Here is a 20,156-nt window from a genome sequence, read left to right as displayed (position 1 = left end):
AGTCTGGGGCCAATGCATGCTTAATGCGGAACATGTACATGAGGGCCTTAAACTTAAAAGCCCATTGGCTTTAAAATATCCTCTTCAAAATAAAATACGTCTGCCAATTGACTGTATCATAACTTTTCAAAGTAAACCGATCTTTGGTACAACACCGGAACTAACAAAGCCCTGCAATATTGGGCCTAGGCTTTCACACATGACAACCAGAGAAGAGCAAACACCATAATTATCTGGGAGAAGATGTTATAATGTAATAGCACGGAAGGAGCATTTGTGTGAACCTAAAGGGCAGCTCAATCCATCACAGTAGTGTGTGAGCGACTGAAAGGTCAAACACAATAGCTTTGCTTGATAAAAAGCCTGGCTTTAGGAGCTGTATAAACACACGATCACAACTGCTTGGAGCGTCAGCACTCTGTGGAAGCACGCAGCTTTTGACAAATCAAAAAGTTATACTCCAAAGTCCCAACATCTTACCGTGGCATAGTCCCTTTCTGTGGCACTTTTGAAAGTTGTTTTTATGTTTTTTTGCTGTTTCTTTTCAATCACAAAGGATCTGGTGATAGCTGTGCAATAAAAAAGCTGATTTCGACTAAATGTTTCGGGCCATGATGTCGCAATTGGGATGTAACACATACCACAATATTTATTATACTAAATTTTTTTTTTTTATAAATCAGGATTTCGACGGCCACAAAACTTACATTTACTATGGACAATTCCAAATCCAACCACACGGCAGCAGGAATGTGCAAAATATGTTAAAGCCATAAAGAAACTACACTGACAAAAATATCGGTTCTATCCCGGCTCTAATTAACGGGTTATCCTTTGCAGCATAGCAAATGTTCTCGGCCGTCTATTCTAGGCTGCCATGCTATACAGCCTACAGGCCGCTGGCGTTTCAGGACTTCCAGCCAGATGCTGAGTGCAAACAAACGGAAATGTTACTGTCGTTTGTAGCTCCCTGGGAAGCCAATAAACAGAATGATGTGTTTATTTAATACCGTGGTCTTCAAACTTTGCAAAGCTGGCCCCCGCTGAGAAAGATATTATTAACCCCGCCCCAACCACAACCAATGTCTGTGTGGGGATTTATATTTTGAAGGGAGTGTTTTATGTAGCGGGTATAATGTAAACCTAGCTATCCTTTTAAGAACTTCAAATACAAACATGACCATTTCATTCAGTTTCAAAATTGGTTAATACACAGGGAGATGGATGCTTCATATCCATCCTAGGTTTTATGTAGCATCAGATGGTCTTTGTAAATCTCCCTCTAGGTAAAGGGGTAGAAGGCATTTGTCTGCATCTAAAAACTGGTTTAGTATACAAGAGTCATGTGTTGTGAGGACATACAGCAGCCCCTATGGGTATGTTTGAGCAAAGGCACTAGAGATAGTTTGCAGGGGGTTTCACAGCCGACGTTACTGGCGGCATCAATGCCTGATGCAAGCACCAGCTTAGCAAGGCCCACTTCAATCTGCGTCTTGAACATAGCTGTGAAAAGCTTTCATGCAGTGGTGTCCAAGTACATTCAACTCTGTACAGCTAGTGTAGGCCTACTAGGGCCTGCTGGGACATTCATTCTTAACACCTTTGACACTTTTGTGAACTCACAATTGCACCATGGTTCAGTCTGCTCTGGATCAATAACAATGTGGTCAAAAGGCAAAATACAAGTTCTGATCTGTTTTGGTCTTATTAGTAACTATGTGGTACTGGCCCTTAAAAATTAGTTTGTTGAATCTGGAATCTTGAAGCAATTAGGGATAGGGAACAGCACACCGTTCCCTCAAGACCGAACACGGACAGTCCTGCGTGCCTCGCTGTGTGAAAGCTCCGGACCTCATGTAAAGCCACAGGCCAGGGGTTTTAAGCATAGCAGGTGAAGCCTAAAAAAGGAGCCAATGAAGCCATTAGCACCATACCACTTGCCAAGACACTTTCTGGGGCATCAGTGGCATATCTGCTGCATCACTATACAGCATGGCTACTCCTGTGTTACGTTTACCTGATGCTGAGGCTTGTATACAGTATTTAAGACAAAAGTCTAGTCTGATATTCACTTACACTGAAGAATGCAAAAAAGTCACGTGTGATGGAATAGAAGGTTTGGGCTTCCCAGAAAGTGACTTGAAGCGAGGAATCGCTACATTTCAACTCGCTAGAGCAACCAACCGGTCTAGCAATTGTAGACGCGGGTGGGAAGATGCCCATGGAACCAGTAGTGAAGGGCCCCTAGTTTAACAAAACCCGTCTATTTTCACCCTAGCATGAAAAGTACCCACAAGATCGTTATTTTACAGAGATTTGACGCTTTAAACTACTCAAATCAAACGAAACTGTTCCCTATATATTCATAGCATCTGTTGCTAAATTCATACATAATTGCACACACAAGAAATAAGTTCTTTCAGGATTCCAAAATTAGCTGCACACACAGGAAGTACGGTGCAGTGCCACATATAATGTAAAGAGGTGCCACATATAATGTAAAGAGGTGCCACATATAATGTAGAGGTACACAAGGGGGTGGTGATGGACGGAGCATCAGAACCAATCAAACACTCACACCCAGTCAAAAGATCTGGGTTTGATCCATCACCGTTCTTTAGCCCACTCTGCCACCCCAGTTCAGACATGGCTATATGCAAATCAGTCTGACCCTGTGCCTCATGGGAACAGTCCAGCCCGAACTGCCAAGCCATGCCTTCCCTGGACCGGAAACAAGCTTCCGAGGACCAGTTTCTGGCATTCCAGCAGTCTTCAGCTCGGCTTGCTTGAATCCAGTGGCAAAGTGAGCAAGGGACTCACGTCTGAGCATACCCTGCCACACTTATGGCGGCCAAAAGCGGTACAAAAGGGGGTGGTGATGGACGGAGCATCAGAACCAATCAAACACTCACACCCAGTCAAAAGATCTGGGTTTGATCCATCACCGTTCTTTAGCCCACTCTGCCAGCCCAGTTCAGACATTGCTATATGATGAAGGCTGATAGCCAGAAACCGGTCCTTGGATGCTTGATTCCGGTCTGGGAAAGACATGGCTTGGTAGTTCGGACTGGAGTGTTCCCATGAGGCACAGGGTCAGAGCTGATTTGCATATAGCCAGTGTCTAACCCAGGGTGGTGTGGAGTGCAAAAGACGATGGATTTAGGCCCAGATCCTTGTACTGGGGTGAATGTATGACATTGTTCTACATTCTGTCCATCAACTGTGTTTTTTGCAATTTTCACCCCGAGTGGGCTGGGTATGCTCAGACGTGAGTCCCAGGCTCTCCACACCACTGGAGTCAAGCTATCCGGGCTGATGAAGGCTGATAGCCAGAAACCGGTCCTTGGATGCTTGATTCCGGTCTGGGAAAGACATGGCTTGGTAGTTCGGACTGGACTGTTCCCATGAGGCACAGGGTCAGAGCTGATTTGCATATAGCCAGTGTCTAACCCAGGGTGGTGTGGAGTGCGAAAAAACGATGGATTTAGGCCCAGATCCTTTTACTGGGGTGAATGTATGACATTGTTCTACATTCTGTCCATCAACTGTGTTTTTTGCAACATATAATGTAGAGACCCCCTCGACACATGGATCTCTCTTCTCGGTGTCCCTGGACTGCTCCATTCCATAGCTCAGCTTTCTATGGACGTTTTCACAATATAAGAACAGCAGCCTGTGGAAAGAGGTCCAAAACAAGCCTACCCTACCCCAAGGACACCACTTGTTTTATCACTCTGTGGACTCTGCTATTTTTGGGGCTCGTATCTACACATAGTTGTGCTTGTTTTTTTCCAACCTAGATTCATTAGGTTGTGAAAAGATAACAATTGTATTAGGCATGGAAGCGTATCTCCCAAAAGAGGAAGCCAAACCAGGGGTGCGCCCAGTTTGAAGACCCATGATTTACTGCACGGAACTGCCTCACTACAGTTCTAGATCTGGGGTTGCTATTACAGTGCATTCTGGGAGTTGTGGTCTTGGTGATTCAGATGGACTAGTGTTGCTAGGGTAATTCTATGTTTTTTGGGGAGAGCAGTTTGTCAAGAAGGTTGGTGACACCTAGAGTTGAGCGAGCAAGCAAATTAACCGGGCTTGTCTCTAAAAGCATAGCATAGGCCAAGCACATATCTGTCATAAATTATGCAATGGGCGCCATGCTTCAGAACTGAAAACAAGTATTTCTTAAACATGCAGAAGAATTTAACTTTTGAATAATAGAATGTATAGTTGCACCGAGTAGCATTTGTTAGAAGTGGCGGCTTTCAAACATGACCTTAGAAACAGTCATGCACACAACCCTCCCTCACCACCCGCCTGACGATGCTGTAGGTGATTCAAGAAGCAAGTCATTTGTGATATGTCCCCTATGTATGGCCTACGTTATTAAGAATGGAGAAACAAATAAAGTCTACAAAAACACACCAAAGTATTTTTGGTACGGCGGACATCTTCAACTGATGCATTTCAAGTCGCTGGCAAATGTGATAAAAGGAAGCACAGTGAAATGAGACAACTGCCTTGGATCAAACACTTTAGTCAACCAAGGAAACCGGGATTTATCCGGAATAATCTTAATGAGCAATTAGTCCTACTAGAAGGGTATCTTTTTTTCTCTGTTTTTCCATCAAAGGTTCAGACAATCTTTATTTTTTATTTTTTGAGGCACCACTTCAGTAGACTAGGTTAAATAAATAGACGTATTGCACGTTAAAGCAATTTGAAATAAAACAACTTTCTCAAAATGGTGATTAAGGTGAGAGGAAGGGCAACGGAAATGAAACCATATGAAGGCTCTGCTAATTTGAGGCTCGAGGTTCCAAGGCGGCTGGAGCTGAGGCAAAGCCGGGCATTTGGCTCGAGCCGTCCATGGCATGCCCAACTCTAGTGAATCCCGGTATAAGTACAATGGGGTGGGCGAGGGAGGGCTGAACGAGGGAAGCGCATGACTCCTCTGTCCCTGCACAACTGCAGGAACAGGATCGAAAGGCCACACACACCATGGAACTGCAGCTAAGTGGATGTCAATTACATGGAAATGTACACTTCGGAGTTACAAGTGACGTCATCGTCCATTCCATACATGCTGGCGATAGCACAGTAATAAGGGAACGTTTTTGTGGCCTCTATTCAATCAGGTCTTTACACAAAAATGGCTACAATTGCCGCTTTATAAATGAACCTGGATCCCCTGTGCACTGTGCATTTCTTGACAGGAGACCGACATAGCAAGCACGAGACTCACGTCGTTAATCAGAGTGCAGGCCTCGGGGTCTGGGATGCACGTCTTTGTACATTTCACAGGCCAGCCCCGGGCAGCGCGATCATAACAGCACAATTACAGGTTTTCAACAGAACAGACCTAAAGGACGGCTCCAGAAACCTGTAAATGGCGCATTCCGGACTGAAGTGTCACACGTCTGGGGCGCTTCTCTTCAGACGGGGCTGTCTGTTCGCTTCCTTGGCCCTGTAGGGCATGGTCCCTTTCGGCTCTCGAGCTGGGCCTCAGTAAGCAGCCTTTGTGCACCGTGCGTTCGCAGCACTGGCAGCTTCGGCATCGCAGGTGTGTGCAAGGAGGGGAAATCGCCTTTACAAAGAGGTTTTTACCTAGCTGTGCCTTTACCACGCATTTTTAGCACACATATTTTTACCAAGTGCATGCCTTTACAACGCTGCCTTGATCATGCATTTAAGGTAAGTTGGGGGTGTGTGGGGTCTCCTCCCACAAATACATTGTTTATACAACGCATGCCTTTACCACGCATTTAAGTTAAGTTGGGGTTGTGTGGGGGGAGACGTGGAGGTCTCCCTCCACAAATAGATTGTTTTTATATATAAAAACAATGCGTGGTAATGGCATGCATTGTAAAAGCATGTTTGTGGTAAAAACATGCATGGTTAAAAATGCATGCTAAAGGCATACAATGTCTTTACCTGCGTTGTACCGTCGCACAACCTGCAAAGAGAACACCTATCAGCCTACACGTAGTGCAGAGTATCCAGTTGTCCTACATTTATGCCCAGATTCCTCCCACTCCCACAAACTGGGGAATTTTAATCACACATGTTAGTTGACTATTAAACTGGATAGGTTTTTAACAAGTGCCTTTTTTTCATTTCAACTTTAAAGGTATTCCAGATGCTAATGCTAACCTGAAAAACCACATGCAGATAACTTTGGGAACTACGGGTATTATCATAGTATTTGTAAAAAGTACAGAAAGTTTGTATGAGAAAGCTTTGCAGTGTTGGATGGAGGGGTGTGTGAAGTTGCAGTGAGCAACTGCACCAGAGTAAAGCATCTTTTTTCTTATGAGCCCATTTCTTAGGAGTCAGTTTGTGTAACGAAGAAGCAGGGGCATAGCTTGGCCAGCGAGATCTGGGGGTTGGGGAGGGTGGAGGGGTGGGACCTTCAGATTTCCTAACAATCACACTGGCATATAATGTTTAAATACATAATACTGAGATTTATAAAGCACAAACAGCTACCTCAAACAGAGGTGTCCCGGCGCTCTACCAGCAGGCATTTCGCGCATAAAAGTCAAGCACTGCTCCCGAGCCTAGACTGGCCTAAAGAGCCATGTCTTCACCGCTTTTCTGAAGCAAGTCTCTGAATCAGCTTGGCGGAGTTACCAGGTAAGGCGTTGCACATTTTGGCCGTCCTCACTGCAAACAATCTGCCACCCAGACGGGCTTTCGCAAAGCGTGGGTTGCAAAGCAGATTTTGTGAGTTTGACCTTAAAGACCGATTTTGCTTATAGCAACATAGCCTATGTTTAAGGTATCCAGGGCATTTTCCCTTTAGGACCTGGTAGGCCAGAGTCATGGCCTTAAATTCGATTCTTTTGGCGACTGGGAGCCAGTGAAGTTCGAGTGGATGGGGAGAGGCGTGATGCAAAAAAGGTATGCATCTGATCAGTCTCGCAGCCGCATTCTGCACCTTCCTGAGGCATTTAATCGAATATTTAGGTAGGCCAAGATATAGTCTATTTGTGTAGTCTAGCCTAGATGTCACTGGTGTGATGGCATGGACTACGGATTTGCGGCAGTCTTCTGGGAGGAAATATAACATTTTTCGGAGGTTTCTCAGTTTGCTAAAGCAAGTAGCAGAAATCTGCTGAATTTTGGCCGAAAAGTAGAGATCAGCTCCCATTTTACGCCTATATTTTTAATATTTGTGGCAGGAGTAGGGGGTGGGCCCATTTCAGACGGCCACCATAAATCTGGTGCTGGTGCTCGCCCCCTTCCAAAGAGCATCACCTCGTTTTTTCACACATTGAGTTTTAGCTTATTTTTATTCATCCATAATGCTATGTCTCTCAGACAGCCTTTAAAGTTCTTGAAGGAAGCTGCAGTCTGCTCTTGAAAAGGGAAAACCAACTGGGTATCGTCAGCAAAGGAGAACGCCTTCACCCCCCCAGTTGGCGATCAGAGAGAAAAGCGGAGCCAGGTGCAAGTTAAAAAGCAGGGGGCTCAACACTGAGAGCTGAGGGACACCACACCAAAGGTGTTTAGGCTTTGATTCAAATGGCAGTAGGGCAACTTTCTGAGTACGACCACTCAGTTAAGATTTCAGCCAAGCCAACACCTACACCCCCCCCTCCCATCAAGCCCATGTCACGTAATCTCTGAACCAACATGGCATGATCGACTGTCAAATGCCGCACACAGATCCAGGAGCAACGCAGATGTCCCTGAATCAAGCGACCCTCTCACTGACTCAGCCACCTCAAGGAGAGCAGTCTCTGTTCTGAAACCCGCCCGGAATCCGGATTGGGTGTCATGCAAATAACCCTGGCTCTCAATAAAGGTAGTCAGTTGGCGCTGAACCAGCTTCTCTAACATTTTCCCCGGCATGGGCAGCAACAAAATTGGCCTGAAATCATTGAGATCTCCGGGGTGTCCATTTGTTTTTTTACTCAGAAGGAGAAGGGTAGCATGTTTCCACTTGTCTTGAAAAATGCTGGATTCCAGGGAGGTGTTCCAGATATGAGATAGCGCACTAGTAAGAGAGTGAGCCAGCACTTTCCAAAGTTTAAGAGGACAAGGGTCATCTGGGGCACCTGATCTGCATTTTTGAATTTCTGCCAAAGCATCTTGCTGCGAAATTGGCGCGAAGTTTGTAAGCACAGGTTCTGCTGCAGCTCCCAACGGCCTAGCTAATTTCTCCATTGCCATTGGAATAGAGAAGGATTATACAACATGCAGGACGCTTTCAGGGCAGTTTAAAGGGAGAGGAATGCAGATTGGTAGGAGTACTAAGTGGGGAAAAAAAGCAATGTTTTATAAACTAACCAACATTTTTGAGGAAGCTACGCCTCTGCCAGGAGGCAACACTTCTCCAGATTACCTTCAATGCACTCAAAGACCAGCAAAAAACAGCACGTTTGGGAGCAGTAGAAGGCCTTCCCCATGAACCCACAAATCCAACACCCAGTGCACCATAGAGGTCTGTGGCACAGTTTAAAACACTTTGTATTTTCTCTTCAAATAGTAGAGCTATGAACTCCTACTCAAACACCCATCAAGCTGACCATAAGAGGCATAGGGCAAGACCTGAAAAAAGCACAGTACTATTCAGTAATTAAATAAATCAAACAAGCATTTCAATAACATTTTTTAGAGCAAGCATTGCGGACACTGATTTGGACTCCAGTCATCAAGCGTGGAAAATGGTTCAAGACCAGACACGCTAATTAAAGCGGTCAAATGTGATGCATACCCACCCATCCATCAAGGTGCACAGGTCTCTTCCCTCCCACAAGTAGTTCTTCAAAGATGAACCAGGCGGTCTAAGGATGCTAGCCCATGCCAAGCGAGGAAGGAGCTGTGTTGATACTTGGAGGGCAACAAAGACTAAGAGAATCCTCAGAAGGTTAAAATTTCGATATTCCAAGAATTCATGAAGATAAAATAACGAGGGAGAGAATCCAAAGGAGAAGAAGAGACTACTAGTAAAAATAGACATTTCAGGCGGCAGCTATCCCAAACTCAGTAGAAACCTGTGAGCTCATCTTACTGGATGAATCAATGACCACCACAAAGATGGTCTTCTAAGCATCGTGTTTCAAATCCCAAGCAGCCACTGGCTCAGACTGTGCATGCTGGAGCCCGATACTGGATGAAGGTCCTATTGTGGAGCAGTCTTCTAAAGCAAACAGACATTAGTCCACCAAACGTCCATTTGGTGCTCCGCTATGCAGGGCTTCCTTTCCTTTACCCAAATATACTCCATAGTACTTAACCCTTACATATTGTACCAAGTGGCACAATGGAAGTGTAATTTAGCAATGTTGTGCTACAAGGTTAAATAGAAGACGAGGGCTCAACCTCTGTTAGTTGATACTGTGTCTACCCAAATATGGTAATCCCTTACTTGACCTATAGGAAACTGTTGCTATGCATTTCTGGAGGGTAACTTTTGTTTACATTCATGTGCCTCCACTTTTAAACCTTAAACATATGTCAGTTCAGCTTGATGGGCAAAAACAACCAAATTCAATCATTTATTTATTATGTGCCCAGAAATCAATCAATCCATATAATATTGTCCAAGCTGATAATTCAGATTGAATTTTACTGTGTACATATTAAAAACGAATGCAATAAACACAATGGATTTTAATCCCTTGACCGCGGTGCTGGGGAAATAATGAGTGGGCAGGGCTCGGACTGCCCCTGAACGTCGTCCGCACACACCCACTGTGACGGACAGCCGGGGGCCGTCAGACGCATGCAAAAGGTTAAGAATTCAAAACATCTTCAAATGTTCCTAAACAAAACATATTTGAGCCAGATTTTTGAGCATGATAAAATATAGTCAGCAATGCTACAGGCAAGCAACATTATTAGAATGTAAAATGTTTTTCCATATTATAAGCAATCGTCATAGTGATACAGTTCCACTGATTACTATCACTCCTGATAATATACATTACAGCATCCGTAACACTCAGAAATCCCAGTGCTCTAAATGATGGAGCAACCACCTCCCATCCCATAAAAGACCTGGGCAAAAAATAAGTTCATGGGACAAAGACTCAAGTTTATAACCTCTACTGATTATCTCAATGACCTCCAAATGCCAGAAATGGACCTCACAACAATGCAATTATTAAACATGTATGCCGATTACCTTTAGGTGCAGAGTCATTAAATAAGGCAGTGGTATTAATTCATTAAATAAACTCAAAATGTATTTGTTTCTTTTCAATTTCTAAAGGTTCCTTGGATCATCCAAATAGGGCATCAATGCATATTTGAAGACCTTAAATTCCATTTTCCCTGAACACGTAGTTGACAAGTCAAATGTATGCAACAAATACAGAGTAAGAGCATACCATATATTGGAATGTGGCATTATGTTTTCCAGATCAAGCCCTGTAAGAATTGACCTGGTGATTCTCACAACTTAAATTTATACTTCAGCTATTCTTCATCTAAAGGAAGTGATATACTAATTAGCAATGGACATGCCAAGCAAGGGATGAGACTGGTTCAAGCTGAACGTCTGGCTCAGCCATTGTGCCATGGGTACTGGTGAGCCAAAATAGAGCAAAGATAATCCATGCCAGGTTCTACCCTTTCCCCCTACCTACTGCAGTTCTAATAGTAAAAAACAAGCAGAAGCTGAGCACATAAACTCCAAATAGGCGCTTTTCCGCTGTGTGTGTGTGTGTGCATCTGCAGCGGAGTTGATCTGCAATTCTCTAGAGCTTTCTTTGTTTTGCTAATTGAATACTGGGCATCATTTAGGGACTGACCCTCTCCCTCTTAACTGGTAAGTCAGGGAGAAGGCAGTGATATATGCATAATAGCCCACAGTCTTCCTTTACTCTTCGTTTTTTATTTTTCAAGAAAGATTATGTTACATGTTATGAATATATATCACCATAGATTGAATTAACATGTGATACTTGCATTTACTGAATACAGCGTAGTAACTTGAGCCTTGAAATAAACACAAAGCATTGCCTTTTGATAGCAAAAGTGTTTGGGGGGGGCGAGGGGGAGACGAGGTATTCGTTCTGTGGCAAATGTGTAACTAGGACATTTGGGTTCTAATCCCACCTTCCTCACTTGATCAAATTGTTTGATCCTGCGTAAATCACTTTACTTCCCGGCCCCTCATTTTCATGTCAAGTCGGAGACATTAAAAAAATTCAGTTCAGGGTGTGTGCTGTATAAAAACCTCACTAGTGTGAGGTTCAATAGATAGCAATATTACATCAAATGTAACAAAAATCTTGACCTTATATATGGTGCACATGATAAGAAGAACTCATGTTTTACTCATTGCAGTGTTAGGGCACAGGAAATGGGGTAAACCCGCAAGGTTAACAAGCATTGGCAATACCAACAAAATCTAGCTGTAAAGGAATGTTGTATGCTGATATGAAACGTTGAAAGTAAACAGCATTGGAAGGGATATATATTTGTGGGGAAGCCGAGAGCTCCATTAATATTGGAGGTTAGAAGACCAGGTATCAGTTGTACTGTCAAGCCAGATCTAAAAACCCGCAAGGTTAATGACTGCCTTCCTCCCATGTTATTGTTATGGGGCTCTTATATAGCGGACGACTCACCCGAGGGCATCTCGGCGCGTACTTAGAAGATAGCAGGAGGCGGGCAGAATAGGAAGGCAGGTGGAGCAAACAGATTAAAACAAAAAGGCCTTTAGTTGTTTACTAAAGACCAAATAGGAGGTGCATTTACGTAAGGCCTCTGGTAGCGAGTTACAATACTTGGGGGCAACATACCAAAAAGCTCTGCCTCTGCAGGTAAGACGGATCCGGGGGAGGTTGGGGGGGGTCTTTAAAAGGGGTAAAGGTGTGAAGGGCATGTGTGCTGCTGCCAAAGAAAAACAAGATAAATGATTTAGTTATCTAGGACAGTTTAATAGTATTCCAATGTCACATGTGTGCCACTGAAAGTTCAAGCTTAGGCAGCTGGATAAATAAGCAAAAAAATGATCACAGCTATGTGGAGGGCAAGCACTTTTTTATGGAACCGCACAACCTCTGCACAAACAAAACATGTACTCCTGGCTCCCAACCATAACCCCCCCTCTAGTGATGCTCACATAATTCTCCCGCCACAGCTGCGCTGTCAAGTCAGACCATAAAACTACTACTTTTAACTGATGTCAATGAAGTGATATAATCTAATGTACTAAAGTGAAGAAAAAACAAAATAAATAATCCTTGTTAAATTTGATAGTATTTTATCATATTTTTGTGTGTCATTTTCTGCATCACAAGCATGCCAAAACGTTTGATGCTGCGGCTCATGACTAGCTCTTGGCACCATGCCAGACACCTTGGTGGGCTCTCTTTGAAATTCCTGGCGTGCCCAGATCAACTTGTAATCAATCCAAATTTCAGTCCAGCCCGAGAGTATAATTTGGATGAAGATACCAAAAACACTATTGTCAAACAGCAAATAGACCAATAATTAAATACACCTCAAAGTGTGATTGTTCCATGTAGCAAAGAATTGATATTTTGTTTTAATTACCCAAAGTAAAGATGTTACGGTCGGCACCTGATATGGGTGTAAAGCGGAATACATTTTTTCAGCTTTATTTTGAACAGGTAACCAACTATTAAGTAGAAGTGGAAGACTCTGGTTGACAGGTTTATCTCTAAAACCCTTCATTAATAATAGAACTACAAGAAGTATTTTTTCAAGCCTGTCATTTTAAGTTATGACCGCTCCCAGACAAAACCAGTTTTAGGTATTTGTTTTAAAAAGTCGCGTTCTTCTCAAATACCATCATAATTGTGGTGCCCAGTAAATACCCTATAATTTAACACAATACTAATATTTAGTAATCCTGTATTTTCCAGGTAAATTAATATTTTCCTTGGGGCTATTTTGTCTCGTCACATATTGTATATTCTCCTCTGGTGGATAGCCGTTTTACTTTCTTTTTGTTTCTCATTTTACTTCTACGAATCACATGGTAGCAAAAGAAATTGCAGATTAAATTGCTATATTTTTGCCTACTGTTATTCTTTTATGTTTGTTCCATAATTTCTGTTGCTGATATGTTAGTCAACCTAGTATTTCCACTTTAAAGGGCTCAGATGCTCTCAGGCCATTTTTGCTCGGTATAAAAAAAGGCATACATAAAGCCACAACTAATAAATATTGAGGATCCCTCACTGCATTTTCTTTCTGAATGTATGCAGCTTTCTGAACTCTCTGAATGAACAAAGTACCTCAATGGGAGAAAAATTACCTATGCTAATCGTCAGTTATTACAGAAAAGGGTAACCAGCTGGACATTTGAGAGAGCGTTTGTTACAGGATATAAACTACGTTACTCATATGGAAAGCTGGTTAAGGGAATTCCTGGAAAATAACAGGGGTACAGCGTCACCAGCAATAGTGTGGGACGCTCTGAAGGCAGGTATTAGGGGTGAAACTATAAGTTATTCTCTTAGACGGAGTAAGCTGGAAAAAGAAGCTATTGAGAAGAAGATACATCTAGTAGCAATGCTAGAGGAAGAGCTGGTAAGAATTATAAGAGGAAAAGAGGATGTGACAATAGTTACGCAAAAACTAGCCCTGGCTAAAGCGGCAGTGGGTGAAGTATATGCCTCAAAGGCGGCTGGAAAATACCTAGCGAGGAGGGAAGAGCAACACGAGTATAGTGAACAAGTAGGACGAATATTAGCGAATAGAACCCGACAGGCAGCCACTCGGAGGCAGATAACATTAATGATCACGGAGGCAGGGGGAATAGTAAAAACACCAAAGGAAATTTGTTCAGTATTTCAGAATTTTTATAAGAAACTATATAGTCAGGAAAGTGGGGATCCAGATGCAGAGGAAATTGAGGAATATTTAGAGGCTGCCTCCATAGATAAGCTCTCAGAGGAGGATAAGAACACCTTGGAGATCAATTTTACCCCAGAAGAAGTACAAAGAGCTTTTAAGGATCTCCCTTCAGGGAAAGCAGTGGGGCCTGATCTAATACCGCTAGAATTTTATAAGAAATCCTTTCCAATTTTAGAAATAGATATTAATAGACTTATGGTTTCAATACAAAATGGAGCTACTCCACCGGGGTCATGGGGAGAAGAGTCAATGGCGGTTTTTCTTAAAAAGAATAAAAGCTCTACTGATCCTGGGTCATACAGACCAATTAGCTTGATGAACAGCGATACCAAGGCCTACTCTAAAATCTTGGCAACTAGGCTGAGTTTGGTAATTGGGAAGGTAGTTTCTCCTTGGCAGCACGGGTTTATACCAGGGAGGGGTACTGCCGACCACATTAGAAGGGTATTTGCGCTGTTGGATGGTACGACTGCCTCACGAGACCCTATGTCCTTAATACTGCTAGACGCTGAAAAAGCTTTCGATAGGGTCTCGTGGGGTTTTCTGTGGGCAACAATGAATAAATACAATTTTGGGAAAATATGTATAGGAGCACTAAAAGCCCTATATAGAAGTCAGAGTTTCAGACTAAGAGTGGCGGGGGAGCAAAGCGAGGTAATAAAAATTGATTGTGGAACACGGCAAGGATGCCCTTGCTCCCCACTGCTCTTCGCCTGCTATATAGACTCATTAGAAAAAAATAAAGACATCTGCCCAATTGTGTTGAATGGATACGAGACCAAAATTTTGGGATATGCAGATGATTTAGCAATTACATCCTCAGCACCAACTACAGCGCTAGGGGAAATTGAGAAGGAGGCCAAAAGGTATGGACTTCTGTCAGGGTACAAATTGAACCAAGGGAAAACACAAATAGTCGTAAATCAATTTGCTGTGATTAATGACGAGAGAGTCAGTGTCTGCGGTCTATTTGGGTGTCACTATAATGTCTGATTTATCTAAGGTTGTGGAGAAAAATTTGACCCCAGTAATTAAAAAGGCTAAACTAGATCTAGATAGGATGGACAATTTACATTTAACAATTATAGGTCGCTGCAATGTTATAAAGATGTTGTTTTTGCCCAAGATTTTATATCTTTTCCGCACAATTCCTTAATAATCACTAACAATTGGTTTAAGGAAATTGAGGGGATTTGTAATTGATTCATATGGGCTAAGGGCAAAACTCGAAGGGCCATAAAGCTGTTGGCACTCTCTAAAGATCGGGGGGGTCTTGCAGCACCCGACTTTAAGGTTTACTATTTTGCTTCAGTTCTTCAGTATTGTAGAGGACTCCTAGGTGGGAATACGAAAGATATCTGGAGGTGCAGCACTGGTATTCCGGATATATATGATCTGCTGGTCCTGGACTCTAACAAGGGACTTCTCACATTTAAGGAGCTAAACTACTATAAAAGAACAAAGTTTAAGGTGTTGGGCGCAGCCATTTCAGTTTGGTCAACCATCTGGAAGAAAATTAAACTAGGAAGAATGAATTTTTATACCCCTTTGTATATAAATGAGCTGCTCCCAGAGGTGTTCCATGATCAAGTGATGAGGCGGTGGGATAATCTTGGGGTTGGGACAATTGGAGATATTATGGATCAGTCCGGTTTAATATCATTTGAAAGGGCGCAACAGCTATATAAATTGGATCGCAGAGATTTTTTCAAATACTTACAGATCAGATCAGTTTTGCTGAAAAAACAAGCAGGTAATTGTAAGTTTATTAGGGTGGATTTGATGGAACTTGTTCAGGATGAAGAGGGATGTTCAATTTCTCAACTTTATGGTGCATAATGTCAGTATAATGAGGATGATAGAGTAAAGGTATTTGATAAATGGAGAACTAAATTAAGTCTTGTTGGGAATGAGAGCGAAAAATCACTTATGTTTGGAAATACTATCTTAAAGGTTGCAAACTTGCAGGCACAACACTATAAGACCATGTACGAATTATACTATACACCGCACAGAATAGCCAGGTGGGGGGGTACGAATGGGATTTCTTGTCCAAGATGTCAAAGTTTACAGGCAGACACGATACACATGTTTGCATCTTGTCCTAATCTAGATCCCTTTAAACAAGCTATGGAAAAATTCTTTAAGGATGAATTGGGGATCTTGTTATCTAATGAGATCATGGTTCTTGGGGTGTCAAAGGAGGGGCAGGATGTACCCCATCAAGAATTCATGTTTATTGCAATGACGTTGAGCCGGCTTTGTATTGCAATGGTATGGAAAGACCCTAATCCTCCATCATTTCAACAATGGCTCTCAAAATTATTAGCTATTTATACACTGGAGAAAGCTCTGTACGAAAAAAAGGTGCGAGGGCAAGGCAGCTTGGTAAACGGGTTTGGGCCCCAATTGAAAAATGGAAATGAAAGCTAGATGATTAACTCAACAGGGGGGGAGGGACATGCTTATTTAGATGGGATTATAGTTGGTTGTGCGGATATTGTTTGATCCCCACTTTTATGTTTTTTTCCTTTAGAACTCTCAACCTTTCTTTTTTGAATATTATTTTCATATTATTTTTCTTTTTTAGCATCTCGTTTGTTTTAAGACTAAGTCTTAATTGAAGAATATTTGTTGTATTAGATATATATATCGAATTGATTAATTGTTTAAACAGTTTTTTTCTCTGATGATGAACAATAAAAAATTTTTTTTTTAAATGAATGTATGCATCTTTCTGAACTCTCTGAATGAACAAAGTACCTCAATGGGAGAAAAATTACCTAAGCTAATGTCAGTTTTTTAATAACCCCTCTATCGGATAAGACAAGCATTTTCTGGACTACTCACAAACGCTTCCAAATTAATCATTCTTCACTTTCTGTCCTTCACAGTGTCATCCACCAGGTCAAAATATGGGATCCTGATGTGGCCACGAGTTTCCTCAGTTGCATCGCTCAACGTGCAGTTCTCAATCTGAGAAAGGGAGTTGGGTTCACTGGAACACAATTCATCATCCCGGGAACCTGGGCCCAAGAGAGGGCGGAGCATAGATCCAGAATCAAGAGTCACCCAAGGGCTGCCTGTGCAACTGCATCTTTAGGGTAGCTGAGAAAGAATTTGCCTCCTGGCCTCGACCCCTCGTCTATTGACTCCAAACCTCAACCTCAGGGCGGCCCCAACAATCTGCTGAAGTGACATCACAGAAAGGTTCAGATCTGGCTGGCACGAGACTACTCCGCACAACAGTTCACATATACACGTCATAGGTAGAATGTACTCCCAATCGGTAAACAAAATGTCACCTTGAGCTCTCCTCAGTCACAAATGACTGGGGCTCTGTGATCACAATGCAGTGGGCAGTCATCACCTGTAATACACATCCCTTCCTGTAAGCATCTGAATTGTCATCCTCATCAGTGCTACACTGAAATAAGGACACAGACCCCTTAAAGGTATTCCTCTATGGTCAATGTAAGATAGACCAGACCAAAAAAGAAGAGACATTATCACTAACTGAACAAGCCAAGATATTTAATATGTCTAGTGTCCAGTAGTAAAACCATAGCCACTTCAGCAGAATCTCCTTAGTTTCAGACTGGGCTTTATAATGACACTGAGGTGATGAAGAGAGTCAACAGCGGGCTCATGAGAAACACAGCCCTAAAATTTAACATGGGTAGGAATAAGGTGGTGAACGTTGCCTTTGTACTACCAACAGGAAACCTTTATCAAAATAAAGGACGGGAGACTCTTCTACGGCAGATTATGGACATATAAGAACTAAAGCTGGTGAGGCCAAGAAGTGACAGCTAGAACGAAGGAGCACATGAAGTTACCGCAGACCTCCAAAGGTTTACAAGAACAGAGCCGGACAACCTCTTCACAAATACAGGCATCATGAAGGCGTTCTGTGCTGTTCCTAGTAAGAAAGAGGCCAGTGGGGTGGAGGTGGGAAGGTGGGTGATAGTCATGGACTCCATGTGTTCACTTCACATCAGTGGTTGTTATGGAGTCCCCACTCCACTGGAATAAGATGTCCTTGAAGACTCACGATAGCTTGATATGATTAACTCCAGCTAACTGGACACGGACGCGGCTACTATCTACAACTGACTCTCAAATCTCTATTACATGCTGGGCCAGAGAGTTGTGGCAAGGCCAGATTGTCTCTTTATGTACATTTATTAAAGTTGACACTATGCACTTTCCAAGGAGGAAGTACTTCAGTGACATGAAGATCTCCTTCAGCTTGATGGACTGATGGGAACCATACCAGACTCCAATCATAATTTTTTGTCTGCAATAAAATGGTGCATTGTCTGTCTTGGTGATCCTCAATAAGGGCTCCCATTACTAGTGCACTGATACAAGTTACTCAGCTAATTATTTTCACAGTCTTCAGGACAGGATTTGAATTACATTTTCATACACAATCTAAAACCGGACCTAAAACATTGGTGGGAAATCTCATCTGTGCATTAATCGTGTCATCCATGCGTTGATAAACTTAGTCTGAAGCAGGAAAAGCTCACTTTGAACGCCAAAAATAAATCCCAAAGAATACTTAACACACTTCAGTTTTAAAGTAAGATGTTGCTGATCGTGCATGTTCGAAGCTCTAAATGAAAACCATTGTCTGCTCCTGGGCTGCCTACAAACAGGCCAATGACCTCTTCTAGCCCAGAACATCATTTACTATAGAACAATCCAAGGACCTAGTCAATCCATAGCAACATTGAAAAAAGTTTTCTGGGGGAAAACCATCAAGAAGATTAGTGCTTCTACGGGGCACCACAAACGCCAGACTGGTGAGATGGGGTCTCTTACTTAATGGCGATCTGCAAAACCAAGAGACCAGATCACTAGTTTCTGCTTTACAACTGGACCAAACTTATGTGATTCTATTAAATTTACTTAATTTCTCAAGGCTTTACTTGAACCAGTTGCGAAGAGCGCGTGGGCTTATAAACAAATAAATATGAGCTGTGGAAAATAATGGATCTTTATATTAACTGTTTCAATAGGAGCTGGACAAGTGTTAAAAGGAATGTGTCCCCTCCTGCACCCCGACACTTAATGTGAAAAATGAAGCCTTAGCATCCACCCATAACAAGGTCTCACGGATAATCTTTACTCTACATCTCTTGTAGAGTGTTGCCATTTGAAGCCCAAGACGACTCTATAGAACGAAGGACTTGCAGCATAATTAAAAAGCTGCTGTGTAATGTGCAGGTATCCGTAAGAAACTTAATTCTAGCTCAAACAGATCAACGTTATACCACCACGTGCAGAGAAAATACAAAAGCATATAAAAGAGGAAGATGGCTGTTGGGCTTTGATTTATATAGACTTTGGTGGAGTTCTAATGCCAGAATTTTAAGTATGGTTATGACATGCTTTAATGTGCTGCAGTCCGGAGTGGCAATAAAAGGTTATGCATAATGCTAGCCTCTGAGTCTTTAACTTAATCCAGATTCTCTGATCATTGACTAGGAGAATCTACATTGTAGCTCAAACATATAAATGTCATAAAACCCAGTGCACAGAAAATGCAAATGCAGGTCAAGAAATGTCAACGTTGCCTGGTTACCAGGTTCTAAAACATGGACTTATGGAATCGTGGACATGCACCGACATAGTCTTTGGAAAATGTCGGCCTGTACTGAAATGTCTCGATTGTACATACTTTAGGACAGTTTTTTTTTTTTTTTTACTTAACTGCAGTTGCAGCATTTTTCGGTTAGTGAGACTCCATGCAAGTCTACATTTTTGTAGAGGGATATTATTTAAGTTTTCGAAGATTTTGCTAGTCAGTGCTTTGGAGTCCATGTTTTCAAGCACTCCTGCCCGCCTTTTACCTGTTTATTGCACCATTCAGATCTTATCATTATGTGAATCCTTGTGTGCCTTATGGAATCCCACAGGGAAATGTGTGGCAGTTTCTGGATGACCAGTAAACAGTGTTATTGACATGGGTAGGGAACATTATTTTGTGTTTTGTTTTTGAAGTAAAACACCAACACGGGACGACAAATGTAGGTTCTACATAATACATACATCAAGAAGAAGAAAGAAAATGCTACACGTGCCTTCCTAATCAGGCACAAATAGCTACAACAATGTCAAAGGTTCAAGCACTGCGTTTTATTTTTCTTGCTCATTTAAACATTACTTATTGAATACAAATAATTCTGCATGATAACGTTCTAAGAGCAGTTTTTATATTTTTATTAACATGTGATATTTGTTTCATTTCCGATTAACCTCGCGTCTCCAAGCTATAGACCGGAAAATAATTGTATTGTCCATTG

At 42.3% G+C, this 20,156-nt stretch overlaps 1 protein-coding gene across 8 annotated transcripts in view; it reads right to left on the bottom strand.

Moving 5' to 3' along the window:
- Positions 1–20,156, bottom strand: part of TCF7 (transcription factor 7) — a 270,075-nt gene that overhangs the window by 124,579 nt on the left and 125,340 nt on the right. The gene's annotated exons all lie outside the window — the stretch shown is intronic.

Source organism: Lissotriton helveticus, chromosome 7, assembly GCF_964261635.1.
Source record: "Lissotriton helveticus chromosome 7, aLisHel1.1, whole genome shotgun sequence".
NCBI classification, from domain to species: Eukaryota; Metazoa; Chordata; class Amphibia; order Caudata; family Salamandridae; genus Lissotriton; species Lissotriton helveticus.
This window is presented reverse-complemented; position numbering and strand designations above follow the sequence as displayed.